Below are 23,695 nucleotides of genomic sequence, written 5' to 3'. Positions count from 1 at the left end.
GCAGGTTATACTTCTTGTCTCATTACTTTATATTGCACTTATTGTGAACACAGGGCCTTGAGCATGGAAAACATGGCTTTCGGGCTGTGGTCATTCAGGCTAAATTTCAAAAAGTGACTGGGGGGTCCTCCTGGACAGCCTAGCCTTCTGCCCATATATTATCCCCCCACTGGCTAATTGTGAAACAGCTTGACATAAAAGAAACTTTTTTTCCCCTGTGAGTTTTGATGTTTCTTTCAAACCCAACTGTTTGTCTTCTGTGCAATAGAAAGCTTGAGTTAAGGCTCTTGAGTTATTCCACTTGAGCTAACCTAAGTAAAGTGAGAGTATCCACACTTAGACATAATATTACAGCTACAAAGAATAATTGGTAGCCGATGAAGGATTGTAACTAAGCTGTTTCAGTACCGTTGCATCACTAAGGCTGGGGACAGAAGTTACACATAAACCAGTTTATGTCATCAGAAACTGGTTTAAAACTGTAGCAGAACAGAAGCTCAGTGCACTTAAACCAGTTTCAAAGGCTAGGGACAGCCATTCAAAAAGGCTGAGCCTAAACTGATTCAATCTTTGCAGGGTAGCCTAACCTGGCTAGGCTAAATCAGCTTTGTAACTGCACAGATATCCCAGAAATGCAGGCATATGTCTACAGTTGCTCAGGCTACAAGCCTGGGGCCACTAGAGCAGCCCTCCCTTTCTTTGCACAGTACTGAGCTGCAGGGGGGGAGGGGGGATGGCCAGGCCCTGGCAGGACACTCTAATTAGCCTAGCAGGGAATAGATAACAGGGTTTATCACCCCATTAAGAAAACAGCAGAGGGACATAACCAGCTACCTGTTGATTCTGCCTGTTGATTCAGCAGGACCATCACCAGCATGTGATCTTCTAGTTAATACACAAACACCTCTCCACAAGGCAGAGGGGAGGGGGGAATTCCTGCTTACCATGAAGTAGTGAGGGGGAGGGGGGGAGCAACCTGCAGTCTCTAGAGCTGCAGCCAGGGATCAGAGGGGAAGGGCCAGCCCTGCTGTGGAGCAGAGAGCTCTGTTTAGCCCAGAGAGCATGCCAGGATGCTGGGGGAGCCTGATTTCTCTTAAACCAGCAAGGGGTATGAGATAGACTTTGCCTAAAACAGTTTGAGCCAAACCAGTTAAGTCTGATACTACATTCAGCCAGGATTATCTCAAACCAGTTTCAGCCATTTCCAGACTGGTTTATGTGCACTGAACATCTGTTCTGCTACAGGTTTAAACCAGTTTCTGATCACTTGAACTAGTTTATGTGTAATGTCTATTCCTAGCCAGTATGGCTGAACTGGTTTAAGGTAAATCTGATCAAATACAGTATCAGATTCAACTTACTAAAAGTTACTGCTGGCTGCAACTGCAGACTACAAATCCCAGAGGCACCTGGAAGTAGGAAGGGGAAGTTATGAGTAACCCTGCAGAGTCCTGCTTCTGTAATGCTGGACTGTAAATCCCAGAAACCTCAAGGGCAGCAGGAAGAGGTCTAGACAGATGTTACAACTGTATCAGTATCAAAGGATACTGATACAATGCAACTGCTACCTGTGTATGTTCTGTGTATGTGTATGTGGTGTATAACAAAACCACTCCAACTTTAACTCTGCTTCACTCAGGGTGAAACTGGGGTGATTTAACTCACTTGTATGGCTGCAAGATTATGCACATGTAACGGTTTACTGGTATCACCTGATCCATGGATGCCTGGACACGAGCTGAAGGCTGATTCAATGTGCTGTAATTGCAGCATGTTAGAGTGGACTAATCAAGTCTGCTGGAGCATGGTAATTACCATGTTCCCTTCCTGTTGCATGCATCAGCAAAATGGCAGTGGGAGCACTTTAACTAAAACTTGTTTGATGGGCTTCAGACAAAGCATCCCTGCCACCAGTTTGAGGTGCAGGGATGCTGATAAATGAGATGCTCCAGGTACTTTAATTAGAGTGGCTCTCAAAGCTGCTCTAACTAAAGCACACTCACCCCCAGAGCTTATGTAAAAATGCCTTGTGCTTCAAAGCAGCACCACTGTTCTCCCATTTAATGTGGCTAAATGTCTAATGTGGTATGTTTGTCCATAACCCCAGCAGCAGTTCATTTCTGACCCATGTCCCTAACAGGCCAGCTACTCAAGTTTGTAGCACCACTTTAAAGTTAGAGAGTTTTATTGGTGGACTGCAGATGAGTTAGGGCAAAACTCAATTTTTGTCTGGATGTAGTGAAACAATGCAAGTAAGCCCTGGAACCAAATCTTCAGGCAGGCCACAAGCAAAAGTGGTTAAGATATTGTCCTTGGTCTTGCTTCTTCAAAACCATGTGATCTTGGGAGAATTATTTTTTCTGCATATGTCCTCTCTTTCCAACTCTTACTTACTGTCTGCTTTCCCTCTTTAGATTTTAGAAATTGTCCTCTCCAATCTATCTGTTCAGTGCCTCCAGCAATGGAGCCTTGAATTACTGAGGCCTTTAGGCACTGCCATAGCAGAAAATAGAAATTAAATAAGGAGATGTCCCAAAGTTTTATTTTGTGCTTCCTATTTTCCATCACACACAGTCTTTGAAAAAATGTATAGTTTTGCTGTACTAACCAGCATCTTGATACCTATATGTTTAATCTGTAGTTTTATTTTACATTACTTGTAACTCATTTGTATCTTAAGGATTAGGTCTATTTGAATACCAAAGGCAGGTCCTCATGTGCGGGGCATGTGGTTTGTGGTGCCACAAACTGCAGACAGGTAATATGTGCACCAGTGCAGTGGCAAAATTTGCTACCAGGAAATCCCGATAGCAAAAAAAAAATGCCAGAATAAAAAGTGGTGTAACTTGTGCAAAACAAGCACAAACAGAGGCCAGACCAGAGCAATGCTCTGGCTGCCAGCCAGGCCTCAATACTACCCCTGCTGCTATGGCATGCCACCAGGTAAGACTGCTGGGGATAGCACTTGTGCCGGCACCAGCCTCCTCCGTTGTATGCCTAGCACACTAGTATATTAAAAACAAGCAAGATCTTTTATCGGGGAAAAGGCAATATGCCACGTTTATTAAAAATATAAAAATATTAAAGACATCACATACACAGTCTCACACACACAAACAGTTCTACAGATGCTAAGATATTACCAGTCTTTTAGTTGCTCAAGTCAACTTAGTGGCTAGCCAAGTTGAGCATAAGAGTGGAGTCAGGTCTTCTTGTTGGACTCGTACCAGTGCTTCTCCAAAACTTCTGTGTTTTTGCTCACCATTTATAGTAGTTGTCTCCCTTGCATGTCCATGGACCTTGTACTTGTTTTTCTCTTTTTCTGCTGGTGTAGTCATGAAGTTGTTTTCTCAAAGTTATTTTTCTCTCTTTCTGCTGTGTTGAGATGATTTCTGGCTTGGGGCAGATTCTTCTTGCTTTGGGTTCTGCAGTCTTTAGCTGTTGAAACAAAGTATTGTTTTTGCATCCCTTAGCCTTGTCATAACAGAAGGCAACCTTTGGTCATTGAAGGATTACAGTAGAGTTGTAAACCTTGCCGTTTCTGTTCATTTTCCACTCTTTTCCTGACGTAGACTGGATTCAGAATTCAGAATTGCTTTTTCAGGCTTCCCTTAGCATATTTTCTAATATGGTAATTTGTTTGTGAATCATGCAGTGATTTTTCAGTCACTCCACACTCATTCATCCATACATTCTAAATGTTACAAAGAAATTCTTATTCTGATAAAAGTAGAATAAATGCAAGTTAGTTAAAAAGCTAAGTGATATGACAATAGAATGATTATAATTGGTTATGAAAAAACAAAATCAATTTTAGCTTGATACCCGTACCCCTACTCCAGGCAATTTGCTGTGTGCCAAAGCACATGGGCAGAAGCATATGATGGGGCAAAAAGTAGCAGCACAAATTGTTGCTGCTGCTGTTTGTGCATCTATAACCTCATGCCCCTGCACATAGGGACCTGCTCTTAGTGTCTATCACTAAGTTGATGTGAAACACAATTTAAATGTGAAGCTGAAAATACTTTTTTCTTTTTTCCCTACTTTTTACATGTTGGCATCATGTTCATTTTACCACCTAGAGCTGTTGGAAGAAGAAACTGCAGATGAATTTGGCTGAGACAGGTAGAAAAACATCTGCTAGTCATTTTAATAGCTCAGTTGTATTGCATCTCCTGCTGTTTTTCCCCTTTTTAACGACACTGCCTAAAGTGGTTCCACAAGATAATTAGATTGACGTGCAGGCATTTCGGTCCTCATAGCTTTGAAAAGGCAGCAGAAGAGCTTTCCACGAGACACTTAGGATTTGGTTGGTATGTTTTGGTTAGAGACTACTAAACTCTATAATCAGAATATGTTACTGGGTTTTTTTATTAATACATCTGTTCTTTTTCCAAAAATGAATGGACCTAGAATTGAGCTTTTTATTTTCTTTTGAAAAAAAGAGGGATTGTGAGATCTGGACCTCTAAAATGATCTTATATTAACATACAGAAAAAGCTTTGTTATCTGGCACCCATGGGGAATGGGGGGTACCAGATAACCAAATATACCAGTTACCTGAGAGGCCTGAGCAGGCATCTTTGCCTGTTCAGGCTGCCACCCCTCCCACCACATCACCGCCCATCCCACCATGTCAGTGTGCTGAGGGACAAGGAGGGGGACCCCATGAAGGCTGCTATGCTCTGGGCTGTAGGGGCTTGGTGAAACCGGAAGTGCCACGGTGGGCACTTCCAGTTTTGCTTTTACCTTACAAGCCAGCATGCCGGTTAATAGAGCATGCTGGTTTGTAAGGGGCCAGATAACGTGGCTTTTACTGTATTTGTTTCTTTGTATAAATACAGTTTTATATTAAAGAGTTATGAATTAGATATAGGAATGACTAGAACTCATAGAAAATGTCTTGTGATAGTGTTTTGGTATGTATATTACAACAGTTATGGGATTCTCCCTAAACCATAAGTTTAAGGGACACAATTATTGAATATTATTAGAATTTATGCACTGAGAGAGCATACGGAGGACATAAAATTGAATGGTTAGATAATGCAAAGGACTGACACAATTACCACTAAATTGATCCCAAAATATCCACATTATTGTGTGATGACCACAAAGTAATGAAACCAGTGTCTTTGTTTTCATTTATAAAAATATGGCTCTTCATCCTTTTTTAAAATGTATTTTGTTGTTTCTGTATGGTAAAGTGAAGATTAAGCCCCAGAGAGAGAAGTCTAGAATGTTAGTCCTTTGACTTCCATTTTCTATGATATGGTCAAAGGAGGAATAATGTGTTGTACACCAGAAAAAAATTAATCACTAAAATCAGGACTGGAATAACATGATTTATTTATTCTTGATTAAGTTGAAAGGAGAGCCAAGGAAAGAAATAGCCATCAAGAGGAAAACAATTATTCTCCTTATTCTAGGTAATCTACTTTTGCTTCTATTACATAACATGATTTACTTATTCTGTTGTGTAAAGAAAAAAGCAGAAGCCCTTTTGTTACTTAGTAAATTGGATCAAGTTTGGAATTGACCGATGGTGGGGGACGGGGGATGGGTGGATGGGAAGTCTCGCCTCCAATGTTTTCATGTTATAGAATTGCAGCAGCACCAGATAGGCAGTAATATTCATGAATGGGTGGTTAGCGGACTTTCCTCACCAACACCACCACCACCATGTTATATAGCTTACCTACAAATCTTGTCATTCACTGTTTGACTGGGTTTATTTGTCCAGGGTAAGGAAGGTAGTAGAACCCAAGTTAACATTAAATGAAAAAGATGCAAGGCTTAGTATTCCTCAGAGTGGTGAAGGAAGTAATCTGTAGATTTCTATGGGGAGAATTTAGAAGAGAAATAATTAAAATGTATAAGTGCTATTAAAAAAAAATATTTTTATTACATTTTTAAAAATTCTGAGGAATTTTAAACATCAGTAAAGATTTATTTTAAGTTGCTCAGACTTTCATAGTTACAGATTCAGTTTCTGAGGAAGATGATTATGACAATACTTAGGCCTTAAATAGTGATGTTTATCCCTACATCTCAAAGAACTTTCCAAATGAAGGTGGTAAATATAATTAATTCCATTAATACCATACCAATTAATACCATTATGCAAATGTGGAAACTGTGGTATAGAAAGAGGAAGTGATTAACTCTGTATCACAGAGTAGATCAGTGTCAGGATTATTAAGAGCTCATTCACTGAGTAGAATGCTATTGTCCTAGGCATTACACAAACAAAGAAGAAAACTATTACCCTGGCTCAAAGAGGTGACAATCAATAGAATCCAGCTCATGTGACTCATTATCTAGTGTCCAGCATTGGGAATGCGGAGTTCAATAGACAGATTCATATCAGGTGAAGTAATTTTCATTTTATTTAAGCTTACGCTGTGACTGAATCCAGTGGTAGAGTCTTGATGTTCCAGTACAGCACAGTGTGTGTGAGGAGGGATGAACAAGAGGGGAATATTTGGTCTCTGGCTCATAGAACTTTCCAACCAAATAGTAAGGGACTATTTGCACTTCATTCAAAATAAAGTGATGAAAAGACGGGTGCCAAGCTTCCCATGAGTCTAAAAAATTGGCAGTAGGGGAGCAGGAATTAATGCTGCCACTATTCCCCTACGGCTAAATTGTTGGACCCATTGGGGGTCCCCAGCAGACTGGATGGCCTGGTTCTGCAGGCTAGATCTGCCCCACAAGCTGGGAGTTCAGTGCCTCTGCCATTATCTATCTGCTTTCTCCACATGCGTTTGTGGAACCTATACCTCAAAAACGTATTGCCTTAAACTGAAGTCTTTTGATGGTATGAAAGATTAAACTAGAGTAACTTTGCCAATATTTTCCAACCTTGTTGGGCTACAAAAATTTAAGTACAAAATTAGTGTTACAAAGAATCATAGAATCATAGAAAATTAGAGTTGGACCTCAGGAAGTCATCTAGTCCAACCTCCTCCTTAAAGCAGGACCATTCCCAACTAGATCATTCCATCCAGGGCTTTAAGTTAAGTCCAAGGATGGAGATTCCAACACCTCTGTATATTACCCTGTAGCAGGACACTACTCTCAGAGCAGAGGCACAGGTGTGGGTTGCTACGAAAACCGCTAAGTCAGCTGACAGGAAGGGGCAGGGCCTGGCACATATAAATTCCAGGGGTGAGGTCAGGAGGGCAGTGTTCCGTTGGCAGCCAAGGGAGAAGGAGCTTTGCCGGAGCAAGCGGAGTGGAGAAGCCTGCCGTCACAAGCAGCTCCTGTCTGCTGTTATGGGTGGAGAATTCCCTGATAGGGATTGAATGAGATTTGATGTTATAGCCCAGGGGCTTGAGTTTTCTGTTTGTGGTTTTATAAGGCCGGAGGACCAGGTGAGGCTATTAGGAGTTGGAGGAGGCCTCATAGGGGATCCCCGGTGTTGTGGGGACCCTGGCACCAGGGAACGCGCAGCATCTTGGGGTGCACTGGCCCCAGTCCCAGAGCGAGGGGGCAGCGAGAAGCCCCAGAGCGAGGGGGGAAGCAGAGCACCAGGAAGGCACGGAATGAGACAGGGCAGTGGAAAACCCAGGGAAAACAAGGGAAGGACCAAATTACAACAAGGCCCAGATCAAACCACATCAGTATCATCTGCGAGGCTTGGGCTGCGATGTAGGGGAGGAAAAGGAGCCATAGATAGCACCCCTGGCACTGAAGCAAATAAAGTGGGCAGCCTCCCGCTAATTAACATCCATTAATTAATCAAGATGAAGGCATGGCAGGCAAGTAGGCAGGTGGATGCCCCATAACAGGAGGATGGAGTCGCCGAAAGAAAGGCTCTAGTAGAGGTACTCCTGTCACATACCCATTCCAGTGTTTCACCACCTTCGTAGTGAAAATGTTTTTCCTAATATCCAACCTAAACTTCCCTTACTGCAACTTGAGATCATTGCTCCTTGATCTGTCATCTGCCACCACTAAGAAGTGTATCTCCATCCTCTTTGGAACCATCCTTCAGGTAGGTAAAGGCTGCTATTAAATCCCCCCTCAGTCTTCTCTTCTGCAGACTAAATAAGCAGTTCCCTCAGCTCTCCTCAAAAAGTCATGTGCACCAGCCCCCTCAACCATTTTCGTTGCCTTCCGCTGCACTCTCTCCAACTTGTCCAGATCTTTTCTGTAGTGGGGGGGGGGGGGGGGGGGGCGGTGTCCAAAATGATATGGGACTCGAGATTTTGCTTTACCAATGCAGAATAGAGGGGAATAATCATTTCCCTCAGTCTACTGTCAACACTCCTACTAATGCAGCCCAGTATGCCATTAGTCTTCTTGTCAACAGTGTGCCCTTGTTTCCTTATATCCAGATTATTGTCCCCCAGGTCCTTTTCAGCAGAATTGCTGTGTAGCCAGATGGACCCAAGCCTGTAGCCATGCATGGGATTCTTCCATCCTAAGTGCAGGACTTTGCACTTGTTTTTGTTGAACCTCATGGGTGCATCCACACGAGCACGCACATGTCTCTTGTCCTGCCTCAAACCCCTTTGAGGCAGGGCAACAGGCACATGCGGGGATATCCAAGGGTCTAAAAAAAACACACTGGAAAACATCAGGGCAAGGCATGGTCTTGAGACCATGCCTGGAGGCACCCCGAGAAGAGGTCCTCCAGAGAGACACTCTGGTATTGGGCCAGAGGTCTCTATGGTTCCCGCTTGCCCTGCACCAGATCAGGCCCATTGAGCATGCCCAGAATAAAAGTGGGGCAAGACTGAGAGCCTGTTTGAGGGTTTAGTTGGAGTAAAGTCTGTAGAGAACTTCTAGATTGGATGCTGAAGCCATGGCAGATCAAGGTAAGAATAGGAGGGTGCAAATGGAAATTTTCTTTCTAAAAGAAAAACCCATGTTTCCCTATTTGCAAAGAGCTCCTTGCAGGCTGCCAGTGTCAGCCTGCAAGAACTACTTGCAAACACCTGGCCCATGGCTTATGTGGCCTAGGGGTGGAAGGTGTGTGAGGGTGGGGGACTTCTGGGTGGCTGCCAATGCATATAGGGTCTTGTGGCTGCCTCTTGCAGGCAGTTGCGGGACTCAGTGCGGTGGGGGTGGGAGAGTGTGCCCTCCCCGTCCCCAGTCCTGCAGCTGCCTGCAGCTGGGTCCAGCCTGAGGTGGGGCAGGTGGCATCGGGCCAGATCAGCACATTTAGCCACCTGCAGCAGCGATACAAGCAGTGGTGGGAGCCACTGCCAGGCGCTGCCTCCAGGAGGGTGGCAAAGCTCCGGCAGCATCCCTTTAGACGGATGAAGGCCTGCTTGATGGTGCATCAGAAGTGGGCAAAGGCCTCATTGTACCTCTGCTGCTGAGCATCGAGAGGTCCTGTGAAGGAGCACATCAGCTAGGGGAGAAGCAGGCATGCTGCATCTGCCACAATGACTGGTGGTATGCTGATATCCCCAATGGTCAGGTCTTGGATCCCTGGGGCAGCGAGACGCATGCCTGCATCAGTCCTGGAAGTGGCGAGTGGCACAGCACATAGGCATCATGGACACTCCCAGCCCAGCTGGTGTAAAACTGGATGAAGCGGCCACGATGGTCTACAGCCGCTTCAAGCACCACTGAGTTGCTGCCATGGTGGTTGATGTACTGCCGCCCTCCCCCAGGAGGGTAGAGGATGGGGATGCGAGTCCCATCGAGTGCCCCTACACAGATGGGGAACCCAAGGGCCCCAAACCCTGCCACCATCTCCCCTGGGTCGGCCAGCCAAATGACTCAGTCAGCTAGGGTGTCCTGGATGGCCCTGCATACATCCAAGACAGCCTGGCCAGTGGTGGACTTACCCACCCCAAATGAGTGGGCCACATACCTGAGACTGGCAGGTGTGGCCAGCCTCATGATGGCTATGGCCACATGTTTCTCCAGGGTGAGGGCTGAACGCATCACAGTGTCTTGCCACTCAACGTTAGGGGCCACCTGGGCCACCAGGTGCATGAATATGCTCCTTGACATCCAGGTCTGCATCCAACATGCGTCGTCCCATGTGGGGAGGACTACACGCTTCCACCAGTGTTTACTGGTAGCCCAGGCCCATGCGCAGCTGTACATGCGGGGAGTGATGACAAGGTCATCATTGTGAGCTGCTCCCTCTGTTGGGTCCAACTTGGCAGTAGTGGGGTAGAGGGCTGCAGCAGGGGCTAGGAGCATGGGTATGCTCCTTCCCAGCAGGCCAGCTGATACAGCCCCGAGCTAGGCAGGTGTCTGGTTCTAGACCGGGCTGTCTGGATGTAGTGATGCTGCTCTGCAGCCACCACCCGCTGACAGTTGGCCCAGAGATTCAAGTGGCTCTGCTACAGAGCCCAGGCAGCCATGTGGTCTCTGTTTGTGACTGGTAGGTGTACAGCCATAGGGCCACAGGTGCAAGCAGGCAGATTCTGCTGCAGATGGCAGTAAGTCACAGCCAGGCAGCAGTTCTCACTGTCAAACTGCTGCAGTGGGTAGAGGGCTCAAGGGCCACTGTAAGTCAGGGCACCTTTGGCAGTCTAGCTGGCATGGGGAGCTGGTGTCTCCAGATGCCAAGTAGCTGGGCCTCAGAAACTCCTGAGGGCAAGTAACCCAGAGCTGCTGGCCAGGGCAGCTTTTTATACTGCTGGTGCCAGTACATCTAGCTCCCTCTGGCTGAAGACCCAGGAGGAGCCAGGCAGCGTTATTTTGCCCCAAGTGACACAGTTTGCTCCACACCAAAGTGCACGTCCGAGCACATGCACTGAGGCAAAAAGCCCCAGCTCAATTTTGCACTGCTTCTATTTGAGCTGCTGCAAGCATACATGCTTGCATGCGTGAACGCGCCCCATGAGATTTCTTTTTCGATCCAGCCAGTTTTCTGTCCACCTCATCTACAGCCCATTCACCCAACCCATACTTTCTCAGCTTGCTTGCAAGAATGCTGTGGGAGAACGTATCAAAAGTCTTGCTTAAGTTAAGGTATATCCCATCCACTGTCTTCCCCACATCCACAGAGCCAGTCATCATCACAGAAGGCAATCAGGTTGGTCAGGCGTGACTTGCCTTTGGTGGATCCATGCTGACTGTTCCTGATCACTTTCGTCTTCTCCTACTCCTTAGAAATGGATTCTTTGAGGACCTTACCTCTGATTTTTTGAGGGACTAACTGTTCTGTAGCTCCTTGGATCCTTCTTCTTCCCTTTCTTAAAGATGAGCACTATATTTGCTCTTTTCCAATCATTCAGGACTTTCCCTAATCAACATGAGTTTTCAAAGATAATGGGTAGAAGTTCTGTAAACACATTAGCTACCTCCCTCAGCACTCTCAAATACACTGCATCTGGCCCCATGGACTTATACACATCCACCTTTTCTAAATAGTCCCAAACCTGTTCTTTCACCACTGCATGCTGCTCATCTTCTCCCCTAGCTGTGCTCCCTGGTGCAGTAGTCTGGGAGCTGACCTTGCCTGTGAAGACCAAGGTAAAAAAAGGCATTGAGCACTTCAGCCTTTTCTGCATCCTCTGCCACAAGGTTGCCTCCCCCATTCAGGAAGGGACCCACACTTTCCCTGACCCTCCTCTTGTTGCTGACATACTTGTAGAAACCCTTCTTGTTACCCTTCACATCTCTTGCTAACTGCAACTCCAATTTCTCTTTGGCCTTCATGATTGCTTATACTCCTCACTAGTCATCTGTCCTAGGTTCCACTTATAAGCTTCCTTTTTGTGTTTCAGCTCACCAAAGAGTTCTCTGCTAAACTGCCATATTTGCTATTCTTCCAGCACATCAGGATGGTTTGTTCTTGTTCCCTCAGTAAAGTTTCTTTAAAACACAACCAGTTCTCCTGGACTCCTCTCCCCCTCAGACTGGCATCCCGGGGGATCTTGCCCATGAGTTCCCTGAGCGAGTCAAAGTGTGCTTTTCTGAAATCCAGGGTCCATACTCTGCTACTCTTCTTTCTTCCTTTTGTCAGGATCCTGAACTTAATCATCTTGTAGTCACTACTGCCCAAACTGCCATCCACTTCTACATCCCACACCAATTCATTTGTGTTTTGAGCAGCAGGTCAAGAAGAGCATGGCCCCTAGTTGGATGCTCCAGCACTTATACCAGAATGTTGTCCCCGATGCTCTCCATAAACTTCCTGGATTGCCTGTGTACTACTTTATTGCCCTCCCAGCACATATCAGGGTGATTGAAGTACCCCATGAGAACTAGAGCCTGTAATCTGGAAACTTCCACTGGTTGTCTGAAGAAAGCCTCATCCTCCTGGTGTTATGGTCTATAGCATACACTCCCCATGACATCTCCCTGGCTACTTTCCACTCTGAACTTCTCTTCTGCCTATCCAGTTAGTACCCATCCCATGGCAGTATTGCAGTCATGTGAGCTATCCCACCCAGTTTCTATTATTCCAATCACATAGTTCCTTGACTGTGTGAGGACTTCCAGTTCTTCCTGCTTGTTTTGCAGGCTCCATGCATTTGTGTACAGACCCCTGAGGTAACTAGTCAATTGCCCTTCTTTCTCAGTAAGAATGAGGAGGCCTCTCCTGTTGCCACCTCCTCCTTGTGCTTCCTCCAGATCTCCCACTTACCCATTTACCTCATGGCTTTGGACTTCATACCCTGGCAAACTTAATTTAAAGCCCTCTTCACTAGGTAAGCAAGCCTGTCCACAAAGATGCTCTTCCCTATCTTCTTCAGGTGAATCCCATCTCTTCCACGCAATCCTCCTTCTTGAAATAACATCCCATGGTCGAAGAAGTTAAAGTCCTGATGGTGATACCACCTGCGCAGCCAGGCATTGATCTGCAAGATGCTTCCAGTCCTGCCTGGGCCCTTCCCTTTGACCTGAAGGATCAAGTAGAACACCACCTGTGTCCCCATCCCCTTCACCCTTCCACCCAGAGCCCTGTAGCCACTCTTGATTTGCTCTAAGGTCCTCAAAGAATCTACTGGTGCCCCCATGGATGAGCAGCATAGGGAACTAGTCAGAGGACTGGATGAGTCTCAGTAATCAGTAATCCTTCTGTGACATCTCAAATCCCAGGCTCCAGGCAAGCAACAGACCTCCCAGGACAACAAATCAAGCCAGCAGATGAATCCCTCCATCCCCACAGAAAGTAGAGTTTATGGCAGTTGATAATGGAAGGGGAAACATAAGTGTTTGTTTAATTTCCAGGAGAGTTATTAGTTACACCATTCATCCAGTACATAGCTTGACTTTCTAAGAAGGAACTGTGATATTTTCAAAGGTTTGGAAGATGAAAGCTGCCACCTATTTCAATAGGTAGTTACATTTTTTTAAATTGAAGTTGAGCCCTTTTATCCTCTCCCCACGGAAACCTGTTGAACATTCTGTTGATTTTAACAAAATAGGCCGGGGGGGGAGGTTACAAATGGTAGATTATGTAATAAAATAATTGAGCACGGTAAAATATTAATTTTACGTATATTATCCCGTCTTCACAAGGATATTGCCAGTGTTCCAGATGTTAGGATCCTATAATATAATATTAAAAGTTTGAATAGGTAATATAAATATTCTTGGATATTTTAATACCCAAACAAGTTGTATGTTCCAATTGAAATTGAAGCTGCCATGTGCTAAGCATACCCTTTGTGATATAATTATTTAGTTCAAGCAATTTAGGTTTAGTCCAATTAATTTTATAATCAGGTTTCTAAAATTGGTGATTAATGGTAAGGGAGCAAGAAATGATTTTTCAGGCTGTGACAGAAGTATTGGGGTATTATACTGCATACAACAGGATCTTATATTCACTATCTCCCACCTCAAGTGTGTCCAACTGATATCCTATGGATCACATGAGGTTAAACTTCTGCTTCTGGGCTCTAGATCCAGGCAGCACTCCCTATCAAGATTGCCACTAGAGTTCCCCTCCCTCCTTCTAGCTTCTGTGGCATGGTGGGACCCCACAGTGTGTAGCATCCACATGTTCAAAGGGCCATTAGGAAATGGGACATCTATGTATCAGGGCCACAAGGTGTGTTGGTGGATCATGTGGTGCATTGGGGGCCATGTGGCTGGGAGTAGGTACAGAGGGGCCTGTGTGGCACATCAGGGGCCCACGCAGTACAGTGAGGGATCTTGCATGGCACATTGAGGTTCTACATGGCGGTAGGGAGAAGGAGCTCATCAGGAACTATGTAGTGCCATAGGGGAGCTTATGTGATGCGTCAGAGGCCATGTGGTGTTATAAAGGGGGGGTAGCTTAGAGCAGCATGCAGCTTAGGGTGTGCAGCTGGTGCAGTTTGAGGCCAAGAGGCTTGACTTTAAAGTCCCGAAGTATACTGTTTCCTCTCTAGTATTATTCAGATTCTTGATATACAACTTGATATAGAATTGACTGAACTATTGGTTGATTTGTCTCTGTCATATGCATGCTCCCCAAGGAATCTCTTATAGTTTATATTTGATTATGGCTGTATTTGCCCTTTAGTCTATATGTTAGTAACCTTCCTGCACATTCCCCCACCAAGTCCCAGTGATCTTGGTATAATCTACATAAAGAACACATTTCCTTCTTGGACAGGAACTTATTCAGTTAGGCAGTCACAAGATCACAGGGACTATCCACTCATGGATTAGAAATTGTCTTAAAGATAGAAAGCAAAGAAATGATCAGTTTTCAAGATGGAAACATTTATGTCCCCACCGGGATCAGTTTGGGGACCAGTGCTGTTTAACATATTCATAAGTGATCTGGAGAAGTGGTGGCCAAATTTGTGAATGACACAAAATTATTCAAAGTCTGAAAGACCAAGGCAGATTATGCAGAACTAAAGAAGGATCTGGCACTATTGAGTGAATGGGCAACTAAATGGCAGATGAAATTCAATGTAGATAAGTGTAAAGTGATGTACCGGGGCAAAAATAATCTAGACTACACCTGTACTATTATGGGCTTTACATTAACTGTTACCACACAGAGAAGAGATCTAGGAGTCATTGTGAACAGTTCACTAAAAACATCAGATCAGTGTTCAGCAGCCATCAAAAAGCAAGCAAAATATTAGGGATTATTAAGAAGGGAATTGTAAACAAAACAGAAAGTATCAGTATGCCCCTTTATGCAGTAATTATTAGAACTGGTCTATCTGTGAGGAAGAGCTGAAGGTCCACCTCGACATGGTCTTAGACATCTATAGAGCCAACAGAGGCTTCATCATGGAGTCAGTTATGGTTTTAGAAATTAGAAAGTACTTAAATTTTAAAATATACTGAATGAGATGTTGGAAAAACCCATAATCCGTCATTGTTGGATTGACTATTCACCACATCTCTATTAAACCCAGGTCCGATGTATAAATGTTAATGACTTCCCTAGAAGTATATTTTGTAGATAGAGGAGTATGAGTCTTATCAATGATAGGATCCACAGATTCATTCCAATCAGCACCCTTTCCCCCTCAGTATAAGGGTATTTCCCAAATTCAGAAAGCTTTACAAAAAAAGAGAATGCTGACATGTTGGATTGTCTTCATTGGGACCATAGCTTCATCCTAAAGTAAAAATGGAATCCATGATTTGAATATTTGCACGAACAAATCTACCCTCTGAATTGTCAGCCATGCCAATTAAATGGAGCACACATTTTTTATATACGCTAAAATAGAAACGCAATGCAACTTTGTTATACACACTACAGCTTGCTAGCCTCACCCAACCATGCTTTCATTCCATGGGGGTCAGCCTTTCTAGCAGGCATGTCACATATTAAATCCTGCACACCCAATACCAAATACCATTCTGATCCTCTTCCCCCGTTCAACCTGCTGCTCTACTTTTGCTGCCTGCCCCCTCCCTGACTGTCCTTGCCATTTGTGGCACATGTGCCACAGCTTACTACTCTTGGTCTAATTTTTGAGATTCCCCTACTGACAGATGGATTTCTTGGAGCATAATGATATCAGCCCTCAGGGTTTTTTGAAAAGATAATATTTTCTTCTTTTTAATAGGGCTGTTAAGGCCATTAACATTCCGGGGTACATACTTAATAGAATTGGCCATTCTCGGTGACTTAATCTATGTTCAACTTTGTATGTAGCTGGCAATTTGCCAGCTTCCTTAAATTGAATGTACAAATACATTTCCATAGTTTGTAATATTTACACTTCCCATGTACTTAGAGCTCATAACAACATACATTCCCAATCACACTCCTAAGAAAATTGTGAGGGGAAAAGGAAAGAGGAAAGAAAGGATAAAGAAAAACAAAATAAATATAAAGTACAATTTACATTTAAGGGCCTTAACAGGAATTTTAACGTATACTTTGTCCATCAGGGAAGTTTGGGTACATGTAACCCAAAGCTGTCTCCTACTCCGCAACAATAAAGACAAAAATGTTAACAAAAATCACATGAATGCCATCCACTGATAAGAAGTGTTTAACAAGCTAAAAACCATTATTTTCTTTCATTTCTTTTTTTATTTTTACCACTTAGATTACTCCATAACTTCACCCTCTCCTGGCAGTATCTACATTATAAAGTTTTCTGCTTCCTTAGGGTCAGAGAAAGCATAGATTTTCCCTCTGTGAATTGGATTGAGAACAGCAGGATACTTCATGATGCATCTCAGCTACTTGAGTCTGGCATGTAGTTTTGTTCGTCTCAACAGGACCTACTTTTCAGCCATCTCACAGGAAAGATCAGGAAACAGCACTAAATGAATGCCAAGTTCCTCCATGTTAGCGTAGTTTTCTGGCAGCTTTATGTAGTCTGTCTTTGACAGAAAACTTCAGAAACTTGGCTATGAAGGCCCAGGTTTTCCTCCCAGATGAGGCTTCCTCCGGTAAGACCTCTGGATGTTCTTGATCTCCAAATCAGTATTTGGGAGGGGAAGGGGAAGGGAGTTACAATACTGACAAGTAGTTTTTCACAAACTCAAAGGAATTACCTTTTTCAGGGACCTCAGACTGTTCCTGATCACTTTCTTCTCCTCCAAGTACTTAGAAATGGATTTCTTAAGGATCTGCTCCATGATTTTTCCAGGGTGAGGTAAAGCTGACTCATCTGTAGTTCTCTGGACCTTCCCTTTCTAAAAGATGGCCACTATGTTTACTCTTTACCAATCATCCGGGACTTCCACCAATCACCACAAGTTTTCAAAGATAATGGCCAGTGGTTCTGCAATCACATCAACCAATTCCCTTAGCACGCTTGGATGCACTGCAGCTAGCCCCACGGACTTTTATTACACATCCAGCTTTTCTAAATAGTCTCTAACCTGTTCTTTTACCACTGAGGGCTGCTCATCTTCTCGCCAAACTATGCTGCCCAGTGCAGCAGTCTGGGAGCTGACCTTGCCTGCAAAAAAAAGGCATTGAGCACTTCAGCCATTTCTGCATATTCTGTCACTAGGTTGCCTCCCCCATTCACTAAGGGACCCGCACTTTCCCTGACCCTTCTCTTGTTGCTGCCATACTTGTAGAAAATCTTGTTACTCTTCACATCCCTTGCTAGCTGCAACTCATGTTGTGCTTTGACCTTCCCAACTTCATCCCTGCATGCCCTAGCAATATTCTTGTACTTCTCCTTAATCATCTGTCCAAGCATCCATTTCTTGTGAGCTTCCTCTTTTGTTTAAGATCACTGAAGAGTTCTCTGCTAAGCCACACTGGTTGCCTGTTAGATTTGCTATTCTTCCTGCCCATTAGGATGGTTTGTTCCTGCACCCTCAGTAAGGTTTCTTTAAAATACAACCTGCTCTCCTGGACCATTTTGCTAGTCTTGCATTAATACCAAACTGTTAATGTAGTTCCACTGAAGTCAGTGATGTTACTGGGAGGCTGGGGTCTACTGAAATTAATCGGGCAAACATGGGCCCTCAGTATCACTGAGCCTATTGCATAAACTACATGTGTGCATAATCTGATCTGCAACCATACCTGGAGCAAAATTCAATTTTTTGATGAAATCAAAGTCACAACAAGCAGCACATGAATGAGCCCTCTACCCCTTGAAATAGCTGTAGAATTTCATTCTAAACAAAGTGATATTTGAATTGCAGATCACTGTGAATATCATCAGGTAATCAAAATCTAATAAAGAAACTCATGCAGAGTTAAAGCATTTGTGCTTTCTGGATGTAGTAAGAAATTCCTTTGCTACCTTAGTCAGGTATTTTATTTACTTGACTCTAAGTTGACCCCAAATTTAAGATGACCCCCTACCCCACCCCAATAATTAGATTCTATATATGGAAAATGTATACATTTGTTATAATTTGCAAAATATGATATCTAATTATTAGAAGATTGCCTTGAATTTGCCACCCCTTTGCCCCTTCCCCTGCAGTGGCAGGGAGGGGAGGGATCAGGTTCAAGTTACTCTGCCCACCAGCAGCTCACCCTCCCCTCCCTGCCACTGAAAAGGCAGGTAAGTTCGGGTGTCTGCACAACGCGCAGGTTTAAAAGGCCCTAAATTGAAGCTGTGTCTTTAAAAACCCACCACTTCAATTTATGGCCCCCATTTTATCTACACACACCCTAAATATATAAAATATGTATGTATTAAAAAGGGGAGTCCGTTCCTACAGAACTGATGATGTTACAAGGCTCAGTGTCTCAGTTACCTTTGGGAATCTTTGAAAAATATGTTGGGAAGTAAGGTAAGAAGGATGAAAAATGCAACCATTCAATCTGTTTATTTGCTAAATTCTGCTTCAAATTTCATCTGCCTGCCTTTGTCTTTGGAATGTGTAATGCCATTGTAACAAGCTTCCAGCTCTGCCAAACCAGAAAAGGCCAATTTGATTTTTTTTTTAAAGTAGATTGTTTAAATCTGTAGGATTTGCTGTACCCAGGATGCATCTACATGAGACACTTTACTGATCAGTTGACCTAATAACTATGTAGTAAGGATCTGTATCTACACGTGCAGATGCTTACTGGACAGTAATTGGCTCTAATCACAAGTACCTTTCCTGCCTGCAAATGCAAGTAGCAAATTTACTTGTGATTGGTAACAGCGCAGTAACACACATGTAGACCCCGACCAAGAACAAATGTGTTCCCAGTCAGCTGGGCAGTGGGAAGCGGTAGATTGCTCCCTGCCCCTGGGAGCTGCCCATTGCCAGAGCACAGAGACAATATCCCCCTTCGCTGGCAGCAGGAAGCTTCCAGCCCCCACTCCATGATCACAGGGCCAGCGATGGGAGATCATCTCCCAGCCCAAGTCCCACAGTCATGGAGCAGGGTCTGGGAGCTCCCTGCTGCCAGGGGCAGAGGAGCCTGTTCCCTGCCCATCTCCATGATCATGAAGCAGGAAGTGTGTCAGTGACTAGAAGTATAGGACATCCAGTTTCAGTTTTCTTAATACTTGGGGACTGAGGGGTGCATCAACACATGCAAATAATGAGGGATCAGTTCCTGGGCAGGCATCTACACATGCAGGGTCCTAGGAACCTGTTTAGCCTCTTCAGACTGTTTCTCATGGATCTGGGCAGGGAACAGGCTCTTCAGCACCCTCCTGCAGTTGTGGAGTGGGTACTGGGAATTGTCCCAGTCAGGGGCAGGGGCAATCAGGTGACTGAGGCACAGGACTTGGAAAAAGCTTCAAGGGCAGGGCATGTCCCAGCCCCCTGCCCCATCTGCCAGTGGGGCAGCTAGCAGCGAGCCTGTGACTGGGCCAGGATTCCCTCTGGGAGCTGGGACCTGCCACTCCCCTGCAGCTCTTTCCAAGTCCCCTGCCCCAGGGATCAGGGTCCAGGAGCTTCCTGCTTCCACAGCTCCCCCTAACTGCTGCAGAGGGCTGGTGCAGGGCCAGCAGGGGCAGGAGCAGCAAATCTGCTCCTGAGACCCTGAGTGTGTAGATGCCTGCCTGGGTCAGTTTACTCTAAAGTAAATTACTAAAGTAAATTGCTCTAGAGCAGGGACAGGCAATTATTTTGGGCAGAGGGCTGCTTACTGAGTTTTGGCAAGCCATCGAGGGCCACATGACAGGCATCCCAAGGCAGATAAATATTAATTTTCTAAATTTTTAGGGGCCCTGTGGGCCAGATAGAATGGCCTGGAGGGCCACATCTGGCCCCCGGGCCACATTTTGCTCACCCCTGCTCTAGAGTAAACTGATGCCTCTTTATTTGCATGTGTAGACATGCCTCCCAATCCCTAAGTATTAAGAAAATTGAAACTGGCTGGCCTATACTTTTAGTCGCAGACACACTTCCACATTTTAAATGACAGTCAGCTGTCAAATGTGGTGATAGATGGAATTTAAGACCAAACTATTCTATTACCACTGATCTCAGACTATAGGGAGAGTAGAGAAAAGTTTCCACTGCACCTGCTCTAGCACTTTTCACCAGCTCTAAAATCATGTAGAATTTAAAACAGTAATCCTGATGCAAACAATAAATCAGTAAATTCCATGAGCTACATCTTTCCCATCCCATTCATCAAGCTAGACCAGTGTGTTAATTTGACATGTAGTATGCATTCACAGGCCACTGTGCTTTTGGAGGATGCTACCTAGATTTGAAAAGAATTGTATGTAATAAAAAAAAAGAAAACACCCCATCCATAGTAGAATGATTTAAATAGTAGTAAAATCATATATTTAAATCACTTAATTAAATTGATTCAAATCAGCCTGAGGTTTTGAAAAATTAATTTACAGATCTGTATTACCGCTATGGTAGATTACAATTTATAATGAGCCAAATTAAATGCTTCTTTTTTGTAAAAATGATATTAGTAGCTTATCTTTTAAACTTATTTTAGCAATTAAAATATTGACAATAAAGGCCATGATCCTGTGAACACGTAAGCGGCTCCAGAGCTTTTTTTTTCCCATGAATAGTCTCAATGACCTACATAGCACTATGCATATGAGTGAAATTAAGCAAGCCTTGGTGAGACCACAGCTGGAATAGTGTCCACTTCTGGGATCCACAATTCAGAAAGGATGTGGAGAAGCTCAAGAGAGTCCAGAGGAGAGCCATGTGAATGATTAGAGGACAAGAGAGCAGGCCTTATGAGGAGAGGCTGAGACACAAGGGACTCTTCAGCCTGGAGAAGTGTAGGCTCAGGGGTGACTTGATGGCAGCCTGTAAGTATGTAAGGGGTATGCACCAGGAACTGAGAGAACATCTGTTCACCAGGGCACGCCATGGGAAGACTAGGTCCAATGCTCACAAACTCTTGGAAGACTGTTTTAGGCTGGACATAAGGAAAAACATCTTTACTGTCCAAGTCCCCAGGGCCTAGAATAGACTCCCCCCAGATGTGGTGCAGGCACCTACTCTGGGTTCCTTTAAGAAACACTTGGATGCCTATTTTGCTGGGATCATTTGAATCCTGCTGACTGCCTGCCCTTTGGGCAGGGGGCTGACCCTATGATCTTGAGAGGTCTCTTCCAGCCCTAATCTCTATGGAATCTATGTGTATAAGCATTAACAGCAGAAGGGCAAAATATGTATATCTTAAGTTATCTCAAAGGGTCATAAAATCTTTTGTTTAAAGTGATTTTGTTTTGAAGCAACAGAGCATTTCAAGTGAAAGGTCCTTAGTTTTCTTTGCATTTGAATGATTTATAAATGGGGTCAATATTTTACAAAAAGAAGCCCAAGTTAGACCCTGAAACCAATATTTAGGAAACAAAGGATCCACTGACTACAAACTAAAATCCTCTGAAAGGGGATAATAGCCAAAGCATGCCAGTCCATTGGGTACCAAATATAACTGATCATGGTATTTCCTGCAACTATCATGTGCTATCTCTTTTGTGTTTGGAGTCTGTGTTGTTCTTATCTTGAGGCTGTTAATAAGGCCCCTGGAGCATCTTTAGACATGCTCTGGGAGTGGAGGAGGGCACTTTAATTAGAGCGTTTCTGAGAGCTGCTCTAATAAGAGCGCCCACAATGTATCATGTATTCAGTGTCCTGCACTTGAGAATGGTGGCAGAGGTGCTTTAACTAAAGTTTGTTCAACAAGCTTTAGTTAAAGTCCCCCCAGCACCATTTTTAAGTGCGGGGATGTTGAATGAGATGTGGAGGCTTAATTAGCACACTCCAGCAGGCTTGATTAATCAAGTCTGTTCCCATGTGCAGTAATTATAATACATCAGAGCAGCACCTCTACATGAGTACAGGCACCCAGACATGCATTTCTGAGCACAGATGAGAAATTTAAGCATGAACCTTCTGAGGAAATAAATCTTGTAAAATCTAGAGGCTCCTATAGACGTGCAGCAAGCCTGCTCCAATGTGCTTTAAATCTAGCACATCAGAGCAGACTCAATTAATTGAGTCTGATGGAGTGTGGAAATGAATGTGCTCTAACAGCCTTCCACATCACATGTATCAGCGCCTGCACGGTGAAAAATGGCAGCAAGGCACTTTGGACTAAAGCTCATTTAGTCCAAAGTGCCCTGCTGCCATCTTTCAGCGCAGGGATGCTGATACATGTGATGCTCGGGTACTTTTACAGCACAGCTTTCTAATTAAAACTCTCCTCCTACCTCCCAGAATATGTCTATAAGCACCCCAAAATTCTGCTAAGGATTAATCAATCATTTAAAGAATTAACTACAAAACAATTTATTTGGTAATATAAAACTACAAATGTGGAAGAAAAAAAAGAATGAGCATGCAAATAATTCTATTTTGAAAACAGAATTTTCTCTCACAGGCCGCCTTTCTCACCACACGATACTGTGCCCCCTCCCCTCTGCCCTGCTCCCTCTTGGAGTGATCCCATAGGCCTTGGGGCTTATCCAAGTCTTTTGGGTCTCTCCCATGACCCTCACCTGGGTAGTGGCCAGCCAATAACCCGACTTGGCCTAGGTTTGCCCTGGTCCCTCCTGGGGCAGTTACACACTTACTACACACTCTTATAGGGGTTGGCCTATGTGTTGTCCTTCAGGCATACTCTGGTTCAATTCAACTCAGCACACCCCCTGTGGCTGCCCTTCAGACCATCCCACAGCCCTGCTCAACTCCAAGTTACATCCAGTCCCTCAGGCAGTAAAGATATACTCTGCTCTGGGCAGGCAGCACTACTGCCCTCTCTCTGGGGCCACTCAACTATCCCCTCCCTGGGGCCTCTGAGGTCTTACTCCCCTATGGGGGCTCAGGTGGTCTCAGTCGTGCCTGACCCCTTTCCTCTGCTGGGGTCTTACACCCCCTAGGGCTCAGGTGACCATATCTGGGCCTGGCCCTTGTACCCACAGTATTATGGGGGCTAAGGGTTATTAAGGCACCCTGACCCGCCTTTCACCAGAGAGGTGAATGGTTCTGGTATTTGAGTGGGGCTGCCATGCCACTGGCAGTCCTACCAGGCCTCCCTACCCAGCAGAGTGCAGTTTTAGGTCATGCCCAGGACCAAGGTGCCTTCAAGCCATCCCCCTAGCTCCTGCCTTTACCTCCAGGATGCTGTGAGCCTCAGCTTAGCCAGGTGATATTGCTGCCTTGGCTGCAAGCAAAACACTGCTGGCTCTGCCTGGCTGACCTTTGTTTTAAAATGGCCACCTTAATCAGGCACCTGCCCTTAAAGTGGCAAGCACCCAAAGGTACACTGCCACAGAAAGATTCGTTAGACTGTGTTTAAACCCTGATGCTCAGTCCCTGTGAAAGCACACAATCCCACTTTCAGTTTCTCAATCCAAAGTAGTTTTCTTTCATTGCTTTTGTCATCTAGAAAGTGACACTGCAATTGTTCCGAAACCTATCATTTTTCTTGTCTAACTTTTGA

The 23,695-nt window shown here is 44.5% G+C and overlaps 1 protein-coding gene across 1 annotated transcript in view; it reads left to right on the top strand.

Moving 5' to 3' along the window:
• Positions 1 to 23,695, top strand: part of ATP10B (ATPase phospholipid transporting 10B (putative)) — a 237,458-nt gene that overhangs the window by 27,534 nt on the left and 186,229 nt on the right. The window lies entirely within an intron of this gene.

The sequence above is a fragment of the Crocodylus siamensis genome, chromosome 10 (genome assembly GCF_052110815.1).
Source record: "Crocodylus siamensis isolate JL-2025a chromosome 10, ASM5211081v1, whole genome shotgun sequence".
NCBI lineage: Eukaryota > Metazoa > Chordata > Crocodylia > Crocodylidae > Crocodylus > Crocodylus siamensis.
This window is presented reverse-complemented; position numbering and strand designations above follow the sequence as displayed.